Source organism: Papaver somniferum, chromosome 8 (genome assembly GCF_003573695.1).
Source record: "Papaver somniferum cultivar HN1 chromosome 8, ASM357369v1, whole genome shotgun sequence".
Lineage (NCBI taxonomy): Eukaryota > Viridiplantae > Streptophyta > Magnoliopsida > Ranunculales > Papaveraceae > Papaver > Papaver somniferum.
In genome coordinates, this window is record NC_039365.1 from 105,115,061 (window position 1) to 105,123,612 (window position 8,552).

The 8,552-nt window shown below is 35.1% G+C and overlaps 1 long non-coding RNA gene across 3 annotated transcripts; it reads right to left on the reverse strand.

Annotated features, from left to right (window-relative positions):
* Nucleotides 1-226: 226 nt before the first annotated feature.
* On the reverse strand, nt 227-3,593 carry LOC113306862. Of its 3 annotated transcripts, XR_003338874.1 has the most exons (6): nt 3,062-3,593; nt 2,039-2,122; nt 1,529-1,635; nt 1,363-1,417; nt 1,085-1,282; nt 227-526 (listed from the first exon to the last, which is right to left on the reverse strand). It is a non-coding gene; the product is annotated as an uncharacterized LOC113306862 (long non-coding RNA). The 3 variants fall into 3 exon arrangements; XR_003338873.1 differs by having other exon boundaries at nt 1,085-1,176; nt 1,529-2,122; XR_003338872.1 differs by having other exon boundaries at nt 1,529-2,122.
* Between the last annotated feature and the right edge of the window lie 4,959 nt (nt 3,594-8,552).

Sequence of the window (8,552 nt, forward strand, 5' to 3'; positions counted from 1 at the left end):
AGTTTTTCGCCGTTGCTCAAATTTTGCAACAGAAAATAGTCAGGGACAAGTCAAGAGTTCCCTGTAACATTTTCAGGCCAAATACTACTGAGCGCGCATTGAACAAAGAAGTCCTTTAAAAACTTCTGTAAACATGTCTTAAGTTTCTAAAGAATGATAAGTACAAAAAAAAAAAGTCTTTAAATTCATATATGACTAATTGTAAAAAATAGGAGTACAAGGACCTTCTTAGTCCGTCTAGATCAGTTTAGCATCATCAGAAGTTATACACATAACACAAGTAACAGACTACTGGTTAAAGACTAGGTATTCACCTCTATCAGTAATCACTATAGCAGGTACAAGCAGTAGCCACCTCGACTAGCTGCTCCATCAAACCAATTCACATGGCTTACAGAGCATGACAATGGTGATGCATCATTGTTGATTCATTGATGGTGTCGCCCGAGCACTTTGCCACTTCCCATCTTGCTCATTTGCATTTGTCGTTCATAGGCTAATAAGTTGGTTCGCTACACCACAAGCACTGCAAATACATAACTCCACTAGTCAGATATTCAGTTTAAGCTTTCAACAATGATTGTTTGCAAGAAAGTTAGTGAATCAAAGAAGTGCAAAATGATCATATCAAATTAATCAGACACAATAAAGATCACAGACTAACATTCAAAAACAACAACAAATAAGTCAAATCAAGCATATCAAATTAATCAGACACAATAAAGATCACAGACTAACATTCAAAAACACGGAACGAAAGAATAACACCCACATTTTGCATACAAGCAATCCATGATTGTTTCCTCATAACAGAACTTAAAGCATCTCTCACTTTCATGCAGAATACAGTTGGTATTGTTGAGTTGTCTATCTTCTCGAAATAACCTGATTATACAGCATGCTTAAATGATAATACGACCAAAAATTTTCCAAGGATAGAGAACATATCAGTTTATTATGATAGGGAATACCAAATATTTCCAAGGATAGCAGCATGCTTAAATAGCTTCTTAATTGATAATACGACAAAAATGTAATAATTATTAAGCAACTATGATTAGAAATGGCGTTCATATCCTCCCACCTTAAGTTTTTCGATTTGTATTATCACTGAACTTCGGTATGCCTCGGTCGGAAGGTTCAGATGGAGCTCTACTTAGAAGTCAAACTAGACACCTGCACCGACCAAAGAGCCAGAGAGATGAGCAATGTGATTGACACTTTGCATAACGGAACTTGCACCTGACATTCTGTTGAATCTTGTGCTGCTCTCATCACCTGACTGTTACTAGATGTCAAGAGGATGATTCAATATATAACTTAGATCCTAATATTTTTTTTGCAGTAGAAGCACAAGATTACCTTCTCGATAACGAACTGGCCGAACTTCAAGGATCTTTCTCCAGTGCCATCACATCTGCAAGAAAATATTAGTGGTAGTTAAGATAAAATTATTAAGTAGCACAATTCTCATTCCTAAAATGATTTTGATAGGTGGCAGAAGAATTGATTAGTCTTAGTGCCTTACCTTGACAAGAACACTGATATCAAATAGACCGAACACAGCACCAGACGCTCCAAGAGAAACTGCATTTCTTGGGAGAACTAACCATGACACCAGGTTTGCTCCAACACCTGTTAGAATGTAAGAAGTCCACAGTGAAAAGTTCCCTTCCTCCTCAACAATCTTCCCAAGAAGCAGAAGAAAAGATCAAAATAAGACATCCACATAATTTTGGAGACTCTAAAAACCAAAGCGGTTTTGTCCATTAGAACTAAAACTTCCCACAGGTAAAGAAAGAGAGAGAAAATTACGAAAAATGTACAAGAAAAACAGATTGCTGGAGAGATGGTTCCTGTGAAACTTTATCACCACGAAGGCAGTCCAAAAGTTAGAAAACTGAGTATATGACAAGTGTTTGAGGATAATACGCACAGATCAAAAGATTATAGCTTTTCTATACGAGCATCAAGTACGTCTTTATCATCATGATACTTTAGATTAAGTAAGAAGCGTCAAAAAGTAGAGAAGTCTCACCAGTTAGCATGACAAAATGTTGATGTCACAAACTAGTACCAAACTGGAACTCTGGTACAGGTAAAGTACTTTGATCTCTCTTATCTGAGAAAGGAAAAGAAAAGTATAAGTAACTGCATAACCCGATCAGTTTTTAACTTCGAGAACTTTACATGTCAACATAGAAATTCCCTTTCATTTATCAAACTAATACAAATAAAGTATGAATGGTTTGCTTTAACACATCCGTGATTCATAATGAATAAAAATATATGCACAGCTAAATGCAAGTTCAAAACATGGACCTTTCACTAGACTAGTTGATCAAACTAATTCATTGCTCAACTCCATACTTTATGACGGGAGAAGTAATGTATGAGGTATCCCTCATTGAGAATACAATTGAACTTGCATTTTTTGATCTTCTTTTTACTAGTGGTATACATTTTCAATGCTTCATATACCCATAATCCATGTTGAAACTTTGGGTTCTCATTGCTCGTAACACAAACTTGGATATTTTATTAATAAATGTCACTCAAATGGCTGCTTGCGTATATCAATTCATTGGCCAGTCCACCAATAACGAATAATTAACCTCACATGATCATTAAAAGGTTACTAAATCTTAAGTACATTAAAAGAACACATCTTACAGTACATGAAACCAATGATCAGCTGCAAAAACTCCAAGATTAATAAGTAAAATCTAGAATATTCCATTCACACGCTTATCCGGCTTCCGTTTATCATCAGGATTTCCAAGCTCCAGTTATGATATCATATCTAGGCAAACAAAAATTACACAAAATTCAAAATTTCCAAGCTCCAGTTACAAAATTTCTCTAATTTGTGATATCTAACTCAAAATTCTCTATTAAACCCTAAACCCTCATCGGAATTATCTTTAAAATTAACTAATTTAAGGTCAAATTTTTTTTTCTATCCATTTGAAATACCCAAATACCTAAACAAATTAGAGAAAATTCATCACAAATTACTTCAAAAAGGAGAAAGATAAAGATAATAGAAGGTACAATATACCTGAATCGTTGCTCATGTTGCGGGTATGTCTAAATCGAGGATAAATGGGTTTTTTAAGAATCATTAACTTGCTGATTTGGTCTCTGAAATTTCTTGTCGAATGCTTAAGATTAGAAGAAGAAACGGTGGGAAATTGGAGTCGGGAAAATCGGAAATTTGTTGAAGGGATTTGCGAGGAATACATGATTTCATGGGGAATCACCTAAAAAAAATAGAAACTACAAACAACTTGATCTTTATAACGAATCCCCCAAAACAATTGCAAACCCTAACTTCGAAATTGCAAACCATAACTTTTCCTATTGAAAATCAAGCACGAGGAATTAATATTGAAGAGAAAAAATTGGTGGGTTTTCAATAGAAGGATTGAAGAATAATATAATCAGGGGAAAAATTTCTCTCGAAGTTGTAATGGTGGTAGGTTTACAAAAGAAAGATTGAAGACAATGGTTTTCAGAAAAAAAAAATTGTAGAGAAAATAGTTTTTGTTTAATTGGTTTATTCACGGTGGTGGAGTTTTGACGATAGCAGAAGTGAGATCTATGAAAGAAAAAAATTGAAGCAGAGACTGAAATGGAGTGAAGGTGAGGGAGAAAGAGAAAGAACGAGTGATAGAGGCGAAGTGTTTTCTCCTTTCGGATAAATATAGGGTTGAGGTGAGATATTTGATCACACCGTCCAAATATTTTAGATCAAATCTTAGCCGCATAAGATGGTGTTGCCATCCACTCAAACACGTCGCGCATGTGGAATTCTAGGGTTACCTTGCACACAAGTAGGAAGCACATCTGGTATGGTCAGCCGTTGCGAATTGCAACAGGGCTCAAAAATTCGCAACTTGAATGCAGTTACAAATTTCGCAACTACAGCAAACAATTACTAATTTTTGAGCAGTTGCGAATTCGCAACTGCGCAAGAGCTGTTGCAAAATTTTGTTTCTAATCAGGAAAAATGGTGTAGTGATATTTGATTATTTTTTTAAGAATCAAAGATCAAGGTGTGGAAATATGTTTGAAATAGCAAGCTAGCAAACCTCACAAATCCAAAATTTACGACTCCAAGAGAGCATCCTAGATTCTTAATCACCTCTCAAGAACAATCGTCGAAAGATCAACTAAGATCAGTCTTTAAATATCTATGTTAAGGAATCACAAAGTCTGAGACAAATAGAACTTTGTGATTACTATCTATCTTGACTGAAAGAACTTACGAAAACCTCGATAACAGAAATCAAGATCAGGATACATGAACTATCAAGGTAAAGATAGTCGTACCTGGCTTCACGAATCTCCAAGCAAAGTATTTTTAGTCGTAGACCTAAAAGGTCAATAGAGGCACTGTAGAATCAGCTAAGACAAAAAGTGTCAGGGATTAATTTTCCCAGCTGACAGAGATGTCCTATTTATAGTTTTCAAAGATCAGGGTTATCTTAGAATTCAATCTAAGATAACTTGAGAATCAAGCAAAAAAAAAAAGATCTTCAAACTACAATAGAAGACCATACATATAGGTTTGGTTACTGAACCGTATATAATGACTGTTCGGTTTGGAAACTTAATCAAAGAACTAAAAGATATTTGATGTTCATTTAAACACCTTAAAATTAATCATAGTTCTCACACATAAGTGTTTAATTGATCAATGAAGTCTTAGAAGTATTTAAGAGAGTTCTAGCAATGCTAAACATATTAAATAATAAGTCTTTGAGGATTTGCTAAACATTGTCACGACAGTTGGTGCAACGGTTTTCCAACCGTAGGGATTGTTCACGAGTCAGGGTGTTACGGTTCGTGAACCGGGTTCGCTAACCCTACTAGAATACCGAACTCAGTTGACCTCGGTTCGTGAACCGGGTTTGCGAACTGCTACCCAATTAATCCAACATATAAAATCCATTTCACCACGGTTCGCCAACCGGGTCCGTGAACTGTTCCCAACTGAACTTGGGTTTTGCGAACTAGTTCGCCAACCTTCCTATAATTCTGTACTTCGGATATCTATGGTTTGTAAACTAAGTTTGCCAACCTACCCTGAGTAGAAATTCCAGTAAGTTCATATTTCTCTCTTATGATGCTTGAAATATTCCTAAGTGATATAATCATTTGCATGGGAAATTTTCAATTGATCCACAAATTAATTCATAGAACTAATATTGTTAAGGATCTTTGAACATCCAATCGCTTAATCATATTCTGAGATTACAAGATAAGCTTGACTCGAAACATCTTCTTTGTTAATCTATTATAAGCCATACGACATAGTTCAATTTATGGTATAGTGACTAAAATAAAATGGTTAAGTCTTCACATAGCTGATACAGAAGATCTCCAAAAGTCTTCATCGATCTTCAGTCTTCAAAGGTGATCACTAGTACTCAACTACACACTTTTATCTTAATCCGAGACTTGACTAAATGTAGGCTAAAAATCGAGATCTAGTTTTGATCAACTAAATTTGACAACAAGCTTGAGATAACAAAACTTGTGGGTTCAACCGAGCAATGCTCTAACAATCTCCCCCTTTGTCAATTTTAGGGACAAAACTATTCAACTCATATGGATAAATAAATAAATTTTTCATCTCAATCCACTACGCTTGATTTCCTTGGATCTTCAATACACGTCTTTGAATTCTTCGTACTTCAAATTCTTCTAATTGTTAGAGAATTGCTCGGTCGAACTCACAAGTGTTGTTATCTCAAGCTTGTTGTCAAATTTAGTTGTCAAAACTATATCTTGATTTCTAGTCTACAATTAGTTAAGTCTCGGATTAGGATAGGAGATGTAGTTGAGAGACGGACATCACGCCAGTCCTCATTGGGTTATACCTTTTGAAGGAAAAGATCAACCGAAGCTTTTGGAGAACTTCTTCAACAAAAGGTAAGTTAAATTTGAACCGCCTATATCTCAAGTTATATTCATTTTTCGATCTATGAGATGTTGTCGCATAACTAATTAGACTATCGTAAGCATATCAAGAATTTCGAGTCAATATTTATCTTGTAATTAGTTCTCGAAATATGACTAAGCTTAATCAACATTAGTTCATACTTGATGAATTTCGGTTAAGGAAAATTCATTGTTCGTAATCTAAATTAAGATTCAAGATTATTATTCGAAAATAGCCCGGAACAGTGATATGTGTCATTGATGTTATTTGGGAATGTTTTGAAGTGATTTAGAGAGAAATATATAACTAATATTATTCTTGGACACAAGACAGTATACATACCAGTATTACAAACTGGGAGAACTGTTATAAGTCCGGAACCATACTGTATGTACTTAGTACAGTAACAGAGTAGCTATGTTAGAGCACTGCTCGGTCGAACTCGCAAGTGTTGCTATCTCAAGCTTGTTTGTCAAGTTTAATTGATCAAAACTATATACTTGATTTCTAGTCTACTTATAGTTATGTCTCGGATTAAGATAGAAGTGTGATAAACGCATTTATGTGTCTATTTTGATCTCATTTTCCATATTTTCAGTACCCATTTTTGTACTTATTATGGAGTTTTGTGTATTTGTAGGTATTTTTGGAAAATAAACATTTTTGTAAAATTCGGCTCGAAAAGTTGCTAAATGCACATCCAGAGGACATTTGCTAAAGGGACTCTCATTTTGGATAAGGGGCAACCAAACTATTAAGGGCCACCCACCTTCGTATAGTTGACACCAAACAACAAAACCTAGCTCACTTAGTTTCTTCAGTATCCCTGCGCTTCCTACATTCAATAAGTGCACGCACTGGAACAATTCCTTTGGATCGTATTCCAAACATTAAATGAACAACAAATCTGTTTGGTAACAACTCTCTTGATTCTTTCAGATGAAGATATCTCAAGTCATATGTAAATGCTCTTCCGTTTAAACTAATAAACTCCTTTGCCTGGTTAGATCAATCTATCCAACAACTACTGAAGTAGCAGAGTTTAGGTTTGCAATCAATCAATATAGAATCTAGCAAGGAACTATAAAGCGATGCTGATCTCACGCAACTAATCAATCGAATAAATCTGATTATAGTTGGATCCCAGCCGATCAAGGTTTGTGCTACACAAAGATATGAGAAACCAATAAGAAATCTTCTTTGTCTTCAAATCTTCTTTAACTTCAATTAAGCCTGCACAACATCACTTGAATATCTTGTGATCAATCACACACAGAATGGAGTCTATTAACAATGGATTATCACCAGACGCCTTTAGATCTACAAACAGTTCTAAAGATCCCGTCGACACTTCGATCTAGTTTGAGTGAATCTTATATTAGAAGATAAGATTCTCAAGAATAAACAAACTAGGTGCAATCAGATTTCAACAATCGTTGGTCAATCAAATCAATCGAAAACTAATAAACTGCACTTATCTAGTTTCCCACCAACGGTATTCGTAGAGCTTTTTGATCCCACATAAGTCTTTAAACGAGCGGTCGTAAGAGATTTGGCCTAATTAGGGTACTTTCCTCTCCGGATAGACGGCTCCACCAGAAACAACAAGAAGATGAAGTTTGCCTGGCTCTTAGGATAGTTTGCTAGAAATGAAAACTTAGGTATTTATAGACCACGGATGTTTGGACACCAAGGAATTTCCAAAACCGAATATTCTCAAGATATGCAATAAATGCCCAAATCGGTTTTCATAATTCCTGGAAATGCTTTGTCAAATATTTTCCGAAATCTCTCAGTAGAAATTCTCATATGCATTTAATTGCTGGTAATTAAAGTATATAAAACTAACAACCTTAATTACAAGATTTTTAATTTATTTCGGACCGGGATCTCCATGAGTAATTAAGGAATATCTTTGAAAAATAAAATATAAGAGTTATTATTCATGTTCAAAGTATGTTGACATCTTTTGTAAATCCTCTTTCATATTTACAATCTTGGAATCGATTGCACCACACTTCCAAACAAGTTTATAATTGGTTCACCTGTATTCCAAGAAAACTATGTGATTGATCAAATATCAAGTCACAATCATGGGTTCAATCAGTTCTACCAATCACTAGGATCGATTCTAACTCAATATGGATTACATGTGATCGAACACACAAGTTACCAGGACCGGTTACATCAGTTACCAGGATCGGTTACGTCAATTACCAGGACCGGTTACCATATACTCATGGTATTGCTTGTGATCGGTCACACCAGTTACCAGGATCGGTTACACCAATTACAAGGACCGGTTACACCAATTACAAGGATCGATTAAAAAACTCTTTTGTGATCGGTCACACCAATTACTAGGATCGGTCACACCAATTACAAATATCGATCATACCGTCTCAGGTGATTACTCTGGATCGGTTACACTAATTAATAAAAACCACCAAATCATAAGTCAGGCACTGTAATTAGTTATACCAAGATACATAACAAGTTATGATCGGTTCTACTAACTCACACATATTGGTAATCTAAAGATATGCGATAAATAGCAATACCAAGATTTCCCTTTCGATTCACAAAACAAGTTCATGAATGT